Below are 17,595 nucleotides of genomic sequence, written 5' to 3'. Positions count from 1 at the left end.
TTTTTAAAAACACCAGCCATCCTAATAGGTGTGGCTGGCATCTGATTTTTGTGAGAGATTCTTAGAAGCTGTATTTGTGAGGCCTCAGTTCCTGTTAGAATGTCTGCTGCATCATGGGATGCGTTTTCTGGAAATATTTTGGCCTCTCCCACCCGACTGGGAACTTTCTCAGGATGAGCCCCAGGGCCGCCACGGGGATGCTGGCCTGGGTTAGATGCTGAGGAAACGCTAAAGAACTCGATTCTCACTGACCCAGGGCACACCCCGGCACGTGTCTTTTTTTGGGAGAAACGCTTACGGCCCGGATCTTATTCTTCCGGGATGCTCTCTGGGCAACGTAGTCCCACCTTCTGGGTCACTGGGGAGGAAGCAGCGGCTGAATACCTGGCACTTGGCTGTTCAGAAGAAATACCCTCCCACCCCTGGCAGCTTTAAGAAAATACAGGTGCTGGGACCACCATTTGGAGGCTCATACTCCGTGGGTCTGGGGTGGGGCCCGAGCATCTGTTTTAAAAAAGAAATCTCCCCAGGTGATTCTTACGGGCACCTGGCCCAAGAGGCACGCCCATATAACATGTCACTCGACTCTGGCTAAAGCTAGGAATTTATCACAAAAATACCCGAGGGACATGTGTGTGTCTGCGTCTTCGCTAGAGTGAGTGAGTTAATGAATGAATGATGAATGAATGAGTGCTGAGTTCCCCAAGCTCTGTCATCCCCACACCATCTTCATAATTTTTGCCCCGTCTCTACAGGCATACCTCGGAGATACTGCGAGTTCGGTTCCAGACCACCACAAGAAAGCCAATACGATAAAAAAGCGAGTCACATGAACTTTTGGATTCCCAATGCACATAAAAGTTATGTTTACACTATACCGTAGTCTGTTAAGGATGCAATAGCATGATGTCTAAAAAGACAATGTACGTACCTTAATTAAAAAAATACTTTATTGCTCAGAAATGCTGGTCATCATCTGAGCCTTCAGCTAATCGTAACCTTTTTGCTGGTGGAGGGTTTGAAATATCGCGAGAGTTACCAAATGTGACACAGACAGGAAGTGAGCAAAGGCTTTTGGGAAACGGCACCTATAGACTTGCTCGACGCAGGGTTGCTACTGACCTTCAATTTGTGAAAAACGTAGTATCTTCGAAGGGCCAAAAAACGAGGTATGCCTGTATACTTTCTATGCTATTAGTCACCTAATACTTTAAAGCCACCCAACCTAGGTGTACTGAAACAAATCTACGTAAAAATTGGAAAAGCCGGGCTTCCCTGGTGGCACAGTGGTTGAGAGTCCGCCTGCCGATGCAGGGGACACGGGTTCGTGCCCCGGTCCGGGAAGATCCCACATGCTGCGGAGCGGCTGGGCCCGTGAGCCATGGCCGCTGAGCCTGTGCATCCGGAGCCTGTGCTCCGCAACGGGAGAGGCCACAGCAGTGAGAGGCCCGCGTACCGCAAAAAACGAAAACAACAACAACAAAATTGGAAAAGCCAGTATCTCTGGCCATAAACAGAAGTTTGCTTTCAAGGTACAAAGGCAAGCAAACCGTGTCAGCAGATTTCAACTAAATTCAGTCATCCCTCGGTATCTGCGGGGGATTGGTTTTAAGAGTCACCCGGGTACCCAAATCCGCGGATGCTTAAGTCCAGTCTAGGATAGGCGGCCTTCCGTATCGGTGGCTTCCTCATCCTCGGATGCAACCAACTGCGGGTGGGAAACACAGTACACGGTGCGCGGTCTGTTGAATCCGTGGATGCGGAAACCCCGGATGCAGAAAGTGCGTAGGCGGAGGCCAGACTGTAAATGCTGCCACCCCCAAGGGTATTGCTCTCTTTATTACAAGGTGTAATTAGCAAATGTTACATAAGTGTTAAGGACAGGCTAGCGCCCGGTGGAGATGTTCTCCTGCCTGGAACTACTTTTCCTTCATGAGTCAGTGCTATTTATTGTCCAGCGCTTGGACTATGTGGCCTCCCATGCTTCATAGCTGCAAAGTCAGGCAATGAGGGCGTGAGGGAGGAGCCAGGGTGACAGGGAGAGTGGATTCCCGTGGGCGAGGCCCACCGTCTTGAGTGGCCATCGCCCCGAACTGCCCTGTGGGTGTGGGATTAACTCGAGCCCAGGGCATCCCTTGCCCCACGGCTGTCCCAGGACTGAAGAGGCTTTTATCTACAGGTTCATTGAGTTGAGACGGGTCCCTGCCAAGGAGGTCAGGTCCTGGGTCGGGCACAGAGCCCAGAGGGCGCGGACCTCGTAGCTGGGAGTCAGGAGGGAGAAGAGGCCTGCCCTGCAGCGCTGGAGTCCCTGTGGGGTGGACATAGGCATCCCGGCTCCTCGGATCACCGGTGTGGAGGCCAGCGGTGTGCCTCTTCCTGGAGCGTGACCTTGGGTGAGTCCCTTGACCTTTCTGAGCTTCCCTTGGTCTCTCTGAGCTTCTCTTCGTGTATCTGTCAGATTAATTCATTTGGAAACTACTGTTGGATGCCTGCTAGGGCTAGGCTCTGAGCCGCTTGCCGCAGGAAACCTGGCAGCTGAGACCCCTTCTCCCTGGGAGTTTATGGGCTGGCGGGGAGGCGGACATGGCAGGGAGGGGAAGAGGTGCAGGAGGCTTTGAAGATAGTCTGGGAGAGGTGCTTTAGCTGAGCGGTCGGCTCAGATTTTTCTGAGGCTGGTGTAACAAGTAACCACAATCTGTGTTACTTAGAACAACAGAAATGTATTCTCTTACAGTCTGGAGGCTAGAAGTCCAAAATCAAGGTGTCAGCAGGGCCACACTCCCTCAAAGGCTCTAAGGGGAACCCTTTCTTCTTCCAGTTTCTGGTGGCTTCCGGCAGTCCTCAGTGTTTCTTGGCTTGTGTCTGTATATCTGCATTTTCTTTTCTTATGAGGACACCAGTCATTGGATCAGGGCCCACCCTAATGCAATATGACTGCATTGAGACATCATTATGTCTGCAAAGACCAAATAAAGTCACATTCCGAGATTCCAGATGGACATGAATTTTAGGAGGACACTATTCAACCCACTATGCTGAGGAAGGGCCATTAAAGCTGAGACCTAAACGTGTGTGTGGTCAGGGAGGGTGGGGAGTTGGGGGGAGGGGGTCATTCAGGCAGAGGGAACAGCATGTGCGAAGGCTTTCCGGTGGGAGGGCAGCTGAGGCGAGTGTGACGGGGGCAGGGTAAACAAGGGGAGCTGTCAGGGCTGAGGGCAGAGAGACTGGGGGGCTGCAGCACGGAGCCCCGGAAAGGGGATGGATTTCATCCTAAGCGCCTCTGACGAGTTTAAACGGGGGCGTGATGTGATTGGATTCCCTTTTTTGGAAAATGGTCATCTTTTTTTTTCTAATTGAAGTACAGTTGACTTACAATGTTGTGTTAATTTCTGTCGTGCAGCAGAGTGACTCAGTTATACATATACATACATTCTTTTTTATATTCTTTTCCATTCACGGTTTATCACAGGATATTGAATATAGTTCCCTGTTTTGTTTTTTTTTTAAAACAAGGTTATTCTAACTATAGACGGGGAAGGGGCATGGCAGTGACCAGCAGTATACATGCTTTAAGGTTTACCCCAGCACATTTGCTTCCCACGAGTGCTTTAATCTTCAGAGCCCTGGCAGGGAGGTAGGGCAGTGCTAATATCCCTGAGGAAACGAAGGCCCAGAGAGGGTAAGCAGTTTTCCTAGGATCACACAGCTAGGATGACGAGCACTCAAGACACTCACCAATGTCTTCTGTCTTGTGAATGCTCAGGCACCTGGAGGTGAAGGTCCTTGGACCTTGAAGGTCCATTTTCAGAGACAGCTGGGATTCGGGGGCAGGGGAGATGCATTGATTTTACACCTGTTGCTGCCTGTGCTGTGTCATTTGCTCAGCCCAGGGAAGGTTTAGCTATGCGATGGGGATAAGGTAGCTTTGGCAACTTAGTGTGGAGTTAATTCCCTTATATCTGTGAGCTGCTAGGATCCTCCCCTTCAGAGCAGAGCTCCAGAGGAGAAAAAGCAGGCCAAGGGCAATAAACACTGCCCTGTTCACCAAAGAGCATTTTGGAGGGTTGCGATAAAATCTTGGGCCAAGGCCCAAAGGAAACGGCAGGATAGTTAAGACTGTCCCAGAACCTTTGAGCTGATGTTTCTGTGACATTTGGGGTGTCTATTCACATGGAAAAGAACTCTCTTCTTCTTGAGAAGTAAAAATTCGTATCTATTCGGATGAAACATTCCAAAGTGTGAACATGTTCATTGAACCCGTCCTGGGATTGACAACATAAATTAAGTACCATCTCCCAGGTATTGAGGACGCTAACATCCCCCTGAGACACAGGCTTATTTGCTGGATCTGAGCTTCCCAGTGTGGGGCAAGGTCATTATTTCCTGCTCGGGTCTCTTGTTTCTTTAGTTCTCTCTTTGTCTCGGTGCTGGGGTCAGCGGGAGGGAGACGGAGGGGTTGCTCTGGAATGCCCCCCTTCTGATGAGGAGTTTTCTCCAACTGTGTTTTGAGAGAGCTGTGGGGTGCTGCCTGGGGAGACAGCTGAGCCAGACGCTGCTGACTCCCTCCCCAAGCCTAGCTGCTGGGACGGACTCCTCACCCGGCAGGGCTGAGAGATGCTGTGTGTGTGCGTGTGTGTGTGGCGGAGAGGAGTTAAACTTGGTTCGGGATCTGAGGGCTGGTTTCCTTCCTCTCCTGGTGAAAGGCCCTGTCGAATGAATCACATCCTCTCTTTAGCGTTCTGGGCCCACAGAATGTCAAGGCCAGCCTGGTGTTGTCAGAGAGACGCCCACCCAGGGGATGTCAGACTCTGGTTTGGGACTCCGTGGAGGGACTTTGGACCACCCCAAGGGGTGATGCCTGTAGCTTCCCTTTGAGGCATGTATATTTCATTCATTCATCCATCCATCCATGTATCCATCCATCCATCTGTCCTTCCACCCATCCACTCATTGCAAATCTGGGTGATGCTCAACCCCTTGCTGGAGACAGGTCCTTGGGTTAATCATCCACCCTTTGTTATTCCAACACCTGCTCGGCCTGGCCTGTGCAGCCCCCAGGGACTCACCTATGGAAGAGGCAGACAAGCTCCCACACCCTGGTCTGCCAGCTTCTCCTGTAAAGGACCAGATAGTAACTATTTTCAGCTCTTCAGATCATAAGGCCCCCATCACAGCTGCTGACCACCAGACACAATATGTAGCCAAGTGCATGCCGCCGTGCTCCAATCAGATTTTACTCAGGGACACTGAAACGTGGTTTTCCTATAATTTTCGTGTTGACACACGAAATGTTATTTTTTTGATTTTTTTCCCCAGTGGTTTAAAAATGTGTGGGCTTCCCTGGTGGCACAGTGGTTGAGAGTCCGCCTGCCGATGCAGGGGACACGGGTTCGTGCCCCGGTCCGGGAATATCCCACATGCCACGGAGCGGCTGGGCCCGTGAGCCGTGGCCGCTGAGCCTGCGCGTCCGGAGCCTGTGCCCCGCAACGGGAGAGGCCACAACAGTGAGAGGCCCACGTACCGTAAAAACAAACAAACAAACAAACAAAACAAAATAAAAATGTGAAAACCATCCTTAGCTCACAGGCCCTACAAAAAGAGATTTGGCCTATGGGATTCTAGACAGAATCAAAGTGAGTAAGCCGACAGATCATTTTGGTCGGTGAGAAGGGTGGTACAGAGGATACAGCAGTGAGACGGAAGCGCTTCTGTTTGGTGTTCAGGGAAAGCCCCTTTGAAGAAAAGACATTTAAGTGGAGAACTGAGTGGAGGGAGAGTCAGCCCCTTGTCCAGGCAGTGGGAACAGCAGGAGCAAAGGTCTGAGGTGTAGGGAGGAGTTGGCGGAGGTGGGTGGTGGTGCAAGTACAAGGAACAGAAGCTCTCTGGCGTGGCCCAAGCCAGAGGGTGAAGGGGAGAGATGGGTAGTGAGGTCCCGGAGATGAGAGCTCGGCCATTTTAGATTTTGATGAGGATGTTGCACCTCAGGTGTTTCCCCGAGGGATGGGAGAGCTGGGGTATTTATACTCCAACTCCTGGGGCGTCAACTCCTGGCTACTTCCGGCTGTCTTGCACCCAGGCCCCCAGGGCAGGGGAAAGCCCTCAGGCAGAGACTACAGGGCTTTTGAAAATTGTGGGAGTGTTCAGGGTTGCATAGGACACTGACAGCATCCACTGCACTGGGATTTAGTGCCTTTTTCAAGACCTAGCTCAGGTGTCTCCCCTGCAGGACGTCTTCTCCACTCCCCATCCTGGCAGCCCCTGGTCCTCCTTCCTCTGGTCCGCCTCAGCCCCCAGGTCAACCCCCATCCTAGTGCTTCAGGGCTTGATGCTGTAATTCCTCCTTGGTCTGGGTTGGGGCCACACATTGTTCCCAGATACAGGGTTTGGAAATACCTGGTGATGATGAGTTCAGGGCAGTGAGGCGGGGACCCCTGCCCTGGGGCGCTCACAGCCCTGGGGGGAGGCAGACAGTGACAGGTGGCTGTGTTGCAGGGGATGAGGGCTGGGGAGGCTGCGGCTGAAAAGCGGCTGCTTTCTGAGCTCCTACTGCTCGCAGACCCTGTGCTTCTCACCCCTGGACGATCCCTGGCGTCCCCCTGGGAGTTCCATAAAAATAGCCACGCCCAGGCTCCACCTGCGGAAATTCTAACTTGGCCCAGGACTGCATCTGGCTATAAATCTTGATCCAGTCCTTTGGGCTTGGAGTGCCAAACGCCTCTGTATTGGTTTCTTGTGGCTGCTCGAACAAATTATTACAGACCTTAAAGGCTTAAAGCAACAGACGTTTATTCTCTTCTGGTTCTGGAATCAGTTTCACTGAGCAAGAACCGAGGTGTCGGCTCCGTCCAGGGGCTGTTCGGGAGAATCCTTGCCTTTTCCAGCTTCTATAGGCTGCCGCGTTCCCAGTTCCCTTCCTGGATCTTCAGAGCCGCAGCTGAGCATGTCAAGTGTCTCTCTGCTGAGGCTGTCACATGGCCTTTTCTCTTCCCTAGGCAAATTCTCCCTCTGCGTCCCTTTTATAAGGACGCGTGTGACTGCATTTAGGGCCCACCCGGGTAATCTAGGCTTATCCTCCCATCTCAAGATCCTGAACGAAAGCACATCTGCAAAGACCCTTTTTCTATGTACGGTAACAGGGATCCTGCTTCCGGGGCTTAGGACCTGGATATTTTTTGGAGCCATTAATTCAGCGTCGTGCTCCTGGTTCCAAGAACGCACCTCCTGAGCCCCCAGCCCGGGCAGGCACCTCCCCCCACGGCTAATCTTATGGACTCCTGCAAGGTTGGGCTCCTTATTTCTGCTTTCCAAGTGGGGAACCCGGGGCTTGCCGGGGGGAGAGTGATTTTCTGAAACCAAGCTTGCATTTGAGTCTGACCTCGCATCCTTTGAGCCCTGAATCGTGTTGGCCTTCATTCCTCATGCTCCAGGGAGGGGGCAGCGACCGAAGTGCTGTAGCTAGAGAGGGTCCTGCTGAGCTCCCTCTGTGGGTCGCAGGATTCTAGAGACTACTGCCCTGGGGCTGGGAGCCTGCTTGTTATGTTTAGGGTGTCTCTGTTCCGACCCCCCTCAGTGGGAAGAATTCCCATTTCTTCTTCACATGATCCTTTTGGGGAGAAGGTCACTATTGAAGTTAGTTCTTTAAAAATGGGCTTTGGGGTGATTTAACTCACCTGAGGATCGCAGTGGGCGTCAGCCCCAAAGACAGGGGAGGAAAGGGACCCGCTCTGTCCCGGTTGCTGCCCTGGGGCCCTCCGTGCCCATTCGGGCTCTGCATCACTATCCCCATTTCACAGGTGAGGAAACCCAGGCTTGGGCAGGGGGATTGCCGTGTCCAAGGTCATGCAACCAGTAAGTGGTGGAGCCAGGATTTGAACCCAGGTCTCCCTGACTCTGCCCTTTGCGCTAGTGGTGAATCACCAGGCCCGGCACGCTGCCTGATTCTGAGTGGTGGGATGGTTTGTTTGTTTGTTTTTAATTTTTTGAAGTATAGCTGGTTTACAATGTTGTGCTAATTTCTGTTGTACAGCAAAGTGATTCCATTATACATATATACTTTTTCATATTCTTTTCCATTATGGTTTATCGCAGGATATTGAATCTAGTTCCCCGTGCTGTACAGTAGGACCTTGTTGTTTCTCCATCCTATATGTAATAGTTTACACCTGCTAATCCTAAACTCCCAATCCTTCCCTCCCCCACACTTGGCAACCACAAGTCTGTTCTCTGTCTGTGAGTCTGTTTCGTAGATATGTTCATTCGTGTCATATTTTAGGTGCCACATACAAGTGATGTCCTATGATATTTGTCTTTGTCTGACTTACTTCACTTAGTATGATAATCCCTAGGTCCATCCATGTTACTGCAAATGGCATTATTTCGTTCTTTATTGTGGCTGAGTAGTATTCCATTGTATATATGCACCACATCTTCTTTATCCGTTCATCTGTTGATGGACATTTAGGTTGTTTCCATGTCTTGGCTATTGTAAATAGTGCTGCTGTGAATGTTGGGATGGATGTATCTTTTTGAATTATAGTTTTGTCTGGATATATGCCCAGGAGTGGGATTGCTAGATCGTATGGCAACTCTATTTTTAGTTTTTTGAGGACCCTCCATACTGTTCTCCATAGTGGCTGCACCGATTTACATTCATGGTGGGAGTTCTGAATTGAACTTTTTCGGTCCCTTCTGGTTTCCCTGCTTCATGTTGGGAGGGGGTTCACGCTCTTCCTCTCACCCTCACATTCAGTCCTTCAGCCAGTCCCATCATCTTTTTTTTTTTTTTTTTTTTTTTTTTTTGCGGTACGCGGGCCTCTCACTGTTGTGGCCTCTCCCGTTGCGGAGCACAGGCTCCGGACACGCAGGCTCAGTGGCCATGGCTCACGGGCCCAGCCACTCCACGGCATGTGGGATCTTCCCGGAAGGGGGCACGAACCCGTGTCCACTGCGTCGGCAGGCGGACACTCAACCACTGCGCCACCAGGGAAGCCCGCATCATCTGTTTTTAAAGCCATAACATCTCTTCTCTCCGTCCCACTGTCACTGAACCCGCCCAGGCCCCCCGCCTCTTGCACCTGGGAGGCAGCAGGGGCCTCCACTCTTGTCCTCGGCAGTTTATTCTCCTCTGGGTGCCCGGAGTGAGCTTCCAGATGGTTCACAGCCCTGCTAAAGCCCACATTGGAGTGGATTCCCACTCCTTCCCACAGAGGCTCTGCCTGACCGCCCCCCCATCCATCCTGCCCCTCCAGATGACCTCATCCTCTCCCTTCCCACCTGCCTGCCTCTGGCCTTCCTTTTGGAAGGCTCTTTCCTGAGCTGTTTGCATGGCAGGCTCCTCCCCTTCCCTTGGGTCTCAGCTCAGGTGTCAGTCCCCTCCCCTCCCCATCCCCCCAGGGTAGAGTTGCTCCCCGCAACCCTGACTCTTATCACATAACCCTGCTTTATTGCCTTCACAGCCCTGGTCGGCTCCTAAGCGATTTCTTCCTTTCCTTTTGTCTACTGAAAGCTCTGCCTTCTAGAGCAGAGCCCTTGTCAGTTTTGCTGTGAGGCTGCATCCGCCATGCACATAGTCGGTGCTTAATGAATGGATATTTGTTGAGTGAATGGTCCTGGTGAGGAGGTCCAGGTTCCAGTGTGGACCTTGCCCGGGCTTCCTGGATGTCCTTGGGCAACTTTCTTCCCCCTCGGGCTCTCCTCACCAGTGTAACCTAGAAGCTTGGGCAGCGTGGTCTCGAAGATGGAAGACTCTGGCCTTCCAGGCCCCAGGAATTCAGGGCTGGTCAGGGCTCTGAGGGGATGGGCTGGCCCAAGGGAAGATGTGGGAGGAAGGCAGACCCTGAGCCACAGGAAAGGGAGAGTCCCTGGGTGGGGAAGCAACTATTTGGGACGAGTTCACGAGGTTTAACCAGAGCTCACGAGCCCTCCTCTCCACAGCCCCCCAAGAAAACACTGGCTGTTGTCTTAGCTGCTGTGTTGGTGCCGGGAGGGTGTGCGGGGCGAGTGTCCCCCCTGCCGGGACCTCTGCCCAGCAGGCTTTGTTTGAGATTTGAACAGAAAAGAAGGCTATCCTCTTTAAAACGCAGCTCCAGAAACCTCTCTGGGCTTTGGGGATCTAGGCAGAAGATGGCAGGGAGCTTTTTTCTCACTCTTTGTTAAACATTAAAAATTTTTTTCTACTGGAACATTATACATGCCAAACACCAGGAAGAAAAAATACCCTCCGAAGTAAGCCCACCACCATTGGATGATCCCCGTGAACTTTTGGCATGGGGATTTTTGTATTTTTGAGGGTGCCTTTGGTTTTCCCATAGATTATGCTGATTACAGTCTTTTTTCAAAACCCCAGATGTATACAGCTTTGAAGCTTCCTTTTTTTTCCACTTAAATCATGCTATTAATTAGTTTCTCCCATTACCCATCTTGGTAAACTTCATTTCGGACAAGTGCATAAAATTTCCAAAGAATATCATAGTCTGTTTAACCAAACCCCAGTCATTGGACATTTAGATTGTTTCACATTCCTTGGTCCATCTGTCCAGCCTTGAGTACCTGGTGTTCTCTGGCCCTGGAAAACCCCGTACTTTTGGTTCCCTGAAAGGGTCTCCTGCCTCAGGACCTTTGCACAGGCTGTTCTGCTGCCTCTCCCTCTGTTGTACCTTCCTGGTGTGCCCCCTTTACTTTCCTCACAGTTTGTATGGAAACCTTTCTTGGGTTTCTCTTTGAGTTCTTCTCGGCTCCCCTCACCCCTGACTGTGAGCTGCCTGAGAGCCGGGGGTGTTGCTGTCTCTGGAGGGGTAATGGGGATTGTTAGTTTCATGCCCCCTAGATGTTTATTCTTGTGTTGTAAAAATGGGGCCTTGGCTTCCTTTGAGTCTTAACTAGTTGAGTGGCTGGCTGGGGTGGGGGTGGGGTGGGGGGGTGGGGGGTGAATATGTTTTATGATGGGGGTAGGGGATACATTTTTATTTTATTTTATTTTATTGTTTGGCCGCTCTGCTTGGCATGCAGGACCTTAGTTCCCCGACCAGGGACTGAACCTGCACCCCCTGCAGTGGAAGCATGGAGTCTTAACCACTGGACCGACAGGGAGGTCCTAATATATTTTTACTTTAGCCCCCAAAGCATGAGGCAAAGATGAAAATGACCCCCACAGATGCATGACATCCCATCTAGTTCCTCCACTGACATACTCCATGTATGTGGACCCACATGACAGTGGTGGTTACCATGGAGATCCACAGGTGTCATTGTCACCACGATAAATAGTAAGAGCTGCTCTTTCTTGAACTCTTAGTTTAATTAATTAGTTTAATTCAGTTACTTCTCACAGCCAGCCCCCGAGAGAGGCTCTCATCATCCCCATATTACAGATGAGGAAACTGAGGCTTGGAGAGGTGTTGTAATTTGCCCAGGATCACACAGACTAGAAGTGGCTGAGGCAGTATATAAACCCAGGTGGGGTGGTTCCAGAGCCTGAGCTTCTAACAGCAGCCCTGGCCCACCACACACACACACACACACACACACACACACACACACACACACACACACACACACACACACACGTGTGCCAGACATGAGCACACGCCACCAGCTGCCTTGGGTGCTGGTATTGGCTTTGGGCTACAGAACCACTGCCTGCAGCCCGGCTCCAGTGTGAACAGGTCACCTCTGGGTGTCAGCAGGCTGGCCCAGCAGGCGCTGGCTCACGCCCTGGCCTTGCCCATCCTTGAGGGGTGGAGTCATGACCTGGACTTGCAGGTGGGCAGCTTCAAGGATGCTGGCCTTGGACTCCTGCCGTAGCCTGGATGGCTGGTCTTCCCGCCACACCTGTGGGAAGGGCCTGGGGCTTGATGGGTGTGCCAGGCCCTTTTGCCCAGCAGGGGAGCTGAGGCTCAGGACACAAAGCCAAAGTCACAAGCCCCAACCAAAGGCCTCCCCTTGACCGCTCAGCCCCTCTGTCCTGCTGAGGGCCTGGCCCAGGCAGTGCCTGTCACTCAGGCCAGCTTTGGGGACCCACCCTTCCGTATTTTTAAGATTGTCCCCTGTCTTCATTCCTGCCAATCCAGGAGAGCGGTTCAGCCTTTTGGGCTCTGAAGTTTGACAAGATGAGTGACCTTGGACTAGGCTTTTAATTTCCTTAAGCTTTAGTTTCCTCCTTTCTTAAGTGGGAAAAATCGTGATACCTGTAGTCCTGGGGTAATGGGAGGAATCAAGGAGATGATCTCTATCCAGAGTTTATTTTAGAGCTGGGGACACGCACAGCAAGCATGGGGTGAATGCTGGTTCTGTGGTTGGGCTTGTTATTTCCACCAGTATGGGGAGGTCCGGGACCTGGGTTTGCCCTGTCCATGCTTGTCCCCTTGCGTCCCCTCCTTCCTTGGCGTGGCCACACCATATCAGCGTTTGCAGACATGGGTCTGGGGACCCCTCCCCCTCCTCTACAGAGCAGGACGTGACTCATGCCTGCGCTGGCGGACACCGCCCTTGGCATAACTGACCACGCCCGCAGCTGATCTCCTGAGAGGTTGTCTCTGGGGTTTAGGTATGTTGCCAGCGGGTGGGGGTAGGGACCAGGGCTTGGACCCTGCCAGAGCTGAGACGGACCCCTAAAGAGCTGGATTCTTTAAGGATGCCCATGCCCGGTCTCTGCCAGGAAACCAGAGTCTTAACTTGCCATGTTGTGGCTGTAGGCTCTGGGCTTTTAGTGGAGGACATGGTCTCAGATGAAGGGAACACACCTACTATGTGCTTGTAAAATCCTGTCTTTGTAATTGCCGACTTGTGTGAACATTACGTGTGTCCCCTGCCACCCCCAAGCTGGCCCCGTCTTGTTCACAGGTGCATCCCGGCTCCTGGTACAGTGCCTGGCACATAGTAGGAGACCAGTAAAAGTGGAGTCAATAAATAAGCAGTGCCAAGCACTTTTACGTCCTTAGCAAACCTCTCAGCCACTTTTGGAACTGGATAGGATCACAAACCCATTCAACAGGTGAGGGGGCTGAGGCTAAGGAAGGTAAGGAGCCCGAGTGCACAAAGGCAGGATTTGAGTTCGATTCTGCACGCTGTGAGCTGCAACCCGAAGCTCTCTTCTGAGTCAGATGCCCACTTGCCAGGTGCCGATCTCAAAGCAGCTCTCTCTGCCTCTCCCTCTACCTGCCTTGGAGCCAGCAGTTCTCACCTGGACGCACAGGATGGAGGATGCTGACATGTGAGACGCCCTCCCCTGGGAGTGGGGGACTCAGGGAGGCTCCTGGCAGGCAGGCGGTAACTCCACCCTCTCCCACTCAGGAAAGCAGATCAGGATGCAGGGGAGGCAGGGAGAGGAAGGTGTTTCTGGGAGAACCCCAAGTGCACTCTCATAGGTGGCCTCAGATCTGCTCATTGTCCCTTGTCCAGATTCAGCCCTTGCCACTTTTTGCCACTTCAGCCCAGCCAGGTTAGCAGAAATTGCCTTTCCCTCAATGCCCTGAGCTCTTTTCCAACTCTAGACCTCATGGTCTTCCCTTGGCTAGCTCCCTCTGATCCTTTAGGTTATGCAGCTGAAATGCCACCTCCTCCAAGAAGTCTTCCTTGATCACCCAATCCATGGGGCTCAACCATGATTCACTTCACAGACCTCATTCCCTTCACCTCCCTTGCCACATGCTGCCATCTTTGTCCGTGTTGGCTTATCCATTCCCTGTCTTTCCCACTTCCCAACTCTAAACTCTGTGTAAACAGGGTCCTCGAGTTTTGAGTTCATCAGTATCTCCCCATCCCCGAACATGGGGCCTGGCACATAGTGGGTCAATAAATCTTTTGAATGATTGGTAAAAGAGCAACTTGCAAACATTTGGCCAGCGCATGCGTTGGCACCTCCCACCGTCTTGGTCATCGGTGGGTTGTGGACCGTTTCACGATGGGGTGTGTCTCACCATCGCATCACGAGACCCTAGGGGAGAATGGGTGTTCTGAGCACGTCCATCTCTTGTGAGTCAGTGACTTTGGGAAAAGACGGGTATCTTAGGTTGGGCTCCCCCAGAAGCATAGCCTGAGTCAGGGGTGCCAGGGCAAGTGATTTATTTGGGTGGTGGGACACGATTAGACTTTGCTAACAATCAAAGCAGCTGGGGGCAGCTGGGGTATGAAGTATGCTGGGAACCTCAGGGAGACTATGAAACACGCTTCTAAATTGTCCCACCAGCAGTAGAAAGTTGTCCACCAGTGCCAAGGAGGTTTGGGTGGGGCTCTGACAGCATCTGCCACAGTGGGCAGGCTCTTACTCGGTGGCTGGCATGCCCGGCCTGGCAAGCTCTGGCGGGGACCTGCTGGCTCCAGCAGACAGAGGGGGTTGCTGGCTCTGGTGAACCCGAGCATGAGCCCAGAGGCTGTGAGCAGGGAGAGGTTGGTTACTTGTTCCTGTTTCTGCCGAGATCTGGGGCTATTTGCACATCGTTGCCACTTTGGGTGTAAAAGGATCTCCGAGCCCAGGGAGGTCATTTTCTTGGATTCATCTTCTGAGGAGGAGTTTTATCATAAGCAGAACTCCTGTGTACTGAGCGCCTGCTGTATACACTTCCCAAGCCTCTTTGGTTCCTTGTGTTGTCGGAGATGCTGGACGAAGTCTGTCTGTCCCTCCCCCCAGCTCTCCACGTCTTTCCTGCGCTTGTACCGAAGGCCACAGGTCTAGCCCCGCAGGCCCCCTCCTCGTCCCAGTCTCTCTAAATGGTTAATAGTACTACTATTGATGAGGACAGTCATCGATGTGTGTGGCACCCACAGGCGTTGTCCTAAGCACTTTGCAAGTGTGATTCCTTTAATCCTCACAAAAGCACAGGAAATACCTACCCGTGATTCCATCTTATACTTGAGGAAGCCAAGGCTCAAAGAGGTGGAGTTACTTGCCCAAGGTCACACAGCTGGTGAGATCAAGACAGGACTGGACGCCCAGCTGGTTGACACTAGAAGTCCACGCTCTGCCCCGTCCTACAGAGGGACACGAACAGGGCGAGGAGAATGGGGGGATCCTGGCTGCCAATCCTGCATGTTGTCCCCCAAGCATGTCATCCTCTGTGCTCTTAATAACTGCTGATTACCCTGAGCAAAATTAAGGTCTAGAAGAACTGAGTGCAGGTGGTTTTTAATCCGAATTTAGGAGATGGTTGTGTTTTCTGTCACCAGATCAGGTAGATTGCCTTTAGGGGAGGGGCTTGATGACTCATCAGGGAACAGACCCCTTCTGCCCAGGTGGCTCTTAGAGCCCGTGGTTGGGAGGGGTGGCTCAGGGGAGGGCCCTCTCTGCCCTTCTTAGCTTCATTGCTGGTGGCTGAAAGCAAGAAGGTTTTGATGGGGGTCCTTCTGTATATCTTTTAGAGATAAAAGTGAAAGGACTCGGGAGCAGAGGGTAGACCCTCCCCCAACACACATGCACGCATGCGCACGCAGACACACACACACACACACACACACACACACACACACACACACACACACACACACACACACACACACACACACACACGACATTCCCTCCCCTTACAGCTGGGCTCCTGGTCCATCCTCAGTCTGTCACTGTCATTCACGTTAGACTTACCAGTGGGAGGCAGTACATTGTCCCAGAGTCCAGGCCAGTGGAGACCCTGGAGTCTGTCTTAGGTAGGGTTTGGTTCCCGAGAACCAAGCTTGGGACGGGAAGCATTGATTGGATGGGGGAGGGGTGCTCTCAGGAGTGGGGGAGTGAGGGAAGGAGGAGCGGGCAGGGGAAGGGATGTGGCCTCACCCAAGTTTAGCTTCGCCTGAACCACTGGGGGGCTCTGGAGCCACAGAATGAATCCTGCCTTGATGCAAGGGTAAGTGGCCTTTTGTATCCCATATATGTGAGTCACTGGCTGTGGATGCCCTGGTTGGTAGGGGGTTTGCAGGGAGGGTTGGAGGTCTTGGCCTTTTGGAGGACAGCTTTCCTGGAAAAGTATGTATCTGTGAACAGACAACCCTCATAGCAGCTGTGGGGAGGGTGCAGCACCAGGGAAGGGGATCTGGTGGAGGGAGAAGGCAACAGTGTCTCCTGGTGGTTCTATGCTACATTTGTCCCTAATTGGCTGTGTGACCTTAGGCAAGTCACTTACCCTCTCTGGGCCCAGATTTCACCTTCTATACCTGGAGGGAGTTGCGCAGAATCATTTTGGCCCCATCCCTTTTTTTTTTTTTTTTTTTTGTGGTATGCGGGCCTCTCACTGTTGTGGCCTCTCCCGTTGCAGAGCACAGGCTCCGGACGCGCAGGCTCAGCGGCCACAGCTAATGGGCCCAGCCGCTCCACGGCATGTGGGACCTTCCCGGACCGGGGCACGAACCCGCATCCCCTGCATCGGCAGGCGGACTCCCAACCACTGCACCACCAGGGAAGCTCGGCCCCACCCCATTTTTAACCTCCATCAAATGACTCATTTTCTCCTTCAGACATTCATTTGTTTCAGCAAATGTTTATTGTTTACCTATTATGTGCCAGGTGACTTGCTAGGCTCTGATGATGAGACGGGGAGGGAACAGGACAGAGAGGGTCTCAGCCCTCAGGGGGTAAGACAATCAATTCAACAGACTTAAAACAGTAGGATCAGTGTCACAAAGAAGCAGAGAGATGTGGGGATGAAAGCCTACCTGGGGTGGGAGCAGAGGTCTGGGAAGGCTTCCTGGAGGAGAAGCATTTCATCAGAGAGCTGTTGCTGCATGAACGCACATGGGTACTGACATCACCCGGGAGAAACAAATGACTGGCATTTCCTTGCAGGTCTCTTTCCCATCTGAGGGTGGAATTCTTACAGATCCTGACTCCCTCCAGGCCAAAGCAAACTGAGATCTCCAGGCTGGGTGGAGCTGGGGGAATGGGAGGGGGCACCTGGTAGGAGATGAGGTCCTGGGGTATGTGGGAGGCTCATCAGGCAGGGTTGTGGTGAGGGGCATGGCTTCATTTCGTAAGCACCTGCAGGCCATTGGAAGTTTGAGGGCTTGTTTTCTCAGGCATAACTTACAGTAAAGTACACGAATCTTACGTGTAAACTGGACACACGTTTGCATATGAACACAGCACGTAACCACCACTCATATCAAGATATAGAACATTCCTAGGCCCCTAGAAAGCTTCATTATACCCATCCTAGCCAATACTCCCCAAATTGACCTACCTTCTATCACCATTGGCTAGTTTTGCCTATTTCCTGAACTTCGTGTTAGTGCAATTTTACTGTACGAGTGCTTTTGGGTCCCGCTTGTTTTGCTCATCGTAATGTCTATGAACTTATGCGCGTGTTTGCATGTTGCCATAGTTTGGTTTTTTTCGTTGCTGTATTATATCCCATCATATGAATATGCTGCGATTTATCCTGGCTACCGTGGATGGACACTTAGGTGGTTTCTAGGTTTTGGCTATGACGAATGAAGCTACTGTGGACATTCGTGTACACGTCTCTTGTGGACCTGAGCACTCATTTCTTTCGGGTAGATACTCAGGAGAGGAATTGCTGGGTCGTAAGTTAGATGCAGGTCAGCTTGAGTAGGTTCTGCCCAACAGTTTTCTAAAGTGTAAAGTGTAAAAACGGTTCCACTTCCCCCCAGTCAACA

At 52.0% G+C, this 17,595-nt stretch overlaps 1 protein-coding gene across 6 annotated transcripts in view; it reads left to right on the top strand.

The window, feature by feature from the left end:
* The window catches only part of KIAA1671, a 185,290-nt gene that overhangs the window by 19,866 nt on the left and 147,829 nt on the right, over window positions 1-17,595 (top strand). For 3 of the 6 annotated variants that reach the window (XR_013831448.1, XM_079943575.1, XM_079943579.1), the window contains exons 1-2: window positions 993-1,169; window positions 2,180-2,393. The exons of 1 other annotated variant lie outside the window; for it this stretch is intronic. The gene's annotated coding sequence lies outside the window, so the exon portion shown is untranslated. Of the gene's footprint in view, window positions 1-992; window positions 1,170-1,913; window positions 2,394-17,595 lie in introns of those variants that run through there. 2 more of the 6 variants (XM_079943578.1, XM_079943576.1) reach the window with 2 other exon arrangements.

This window comes from Stenella coeruleoalba (genome assembly GCF_951394435.1).
Source record: "Stenella coeruleoalba genome assembly, chromosome: 14".
Taxonomy (NCBI): domain Eukaryota; kingdom Metazoa; phylum Chordata; class Mammalia; order Artiodactyla; family Delphinidae; genus Stenella; species Stenella coeruleoalba.
Note: the sequence above shows the minus strand (reverse complement) of the source record. Positions and strands in the feature narration are given on the sequence as shown.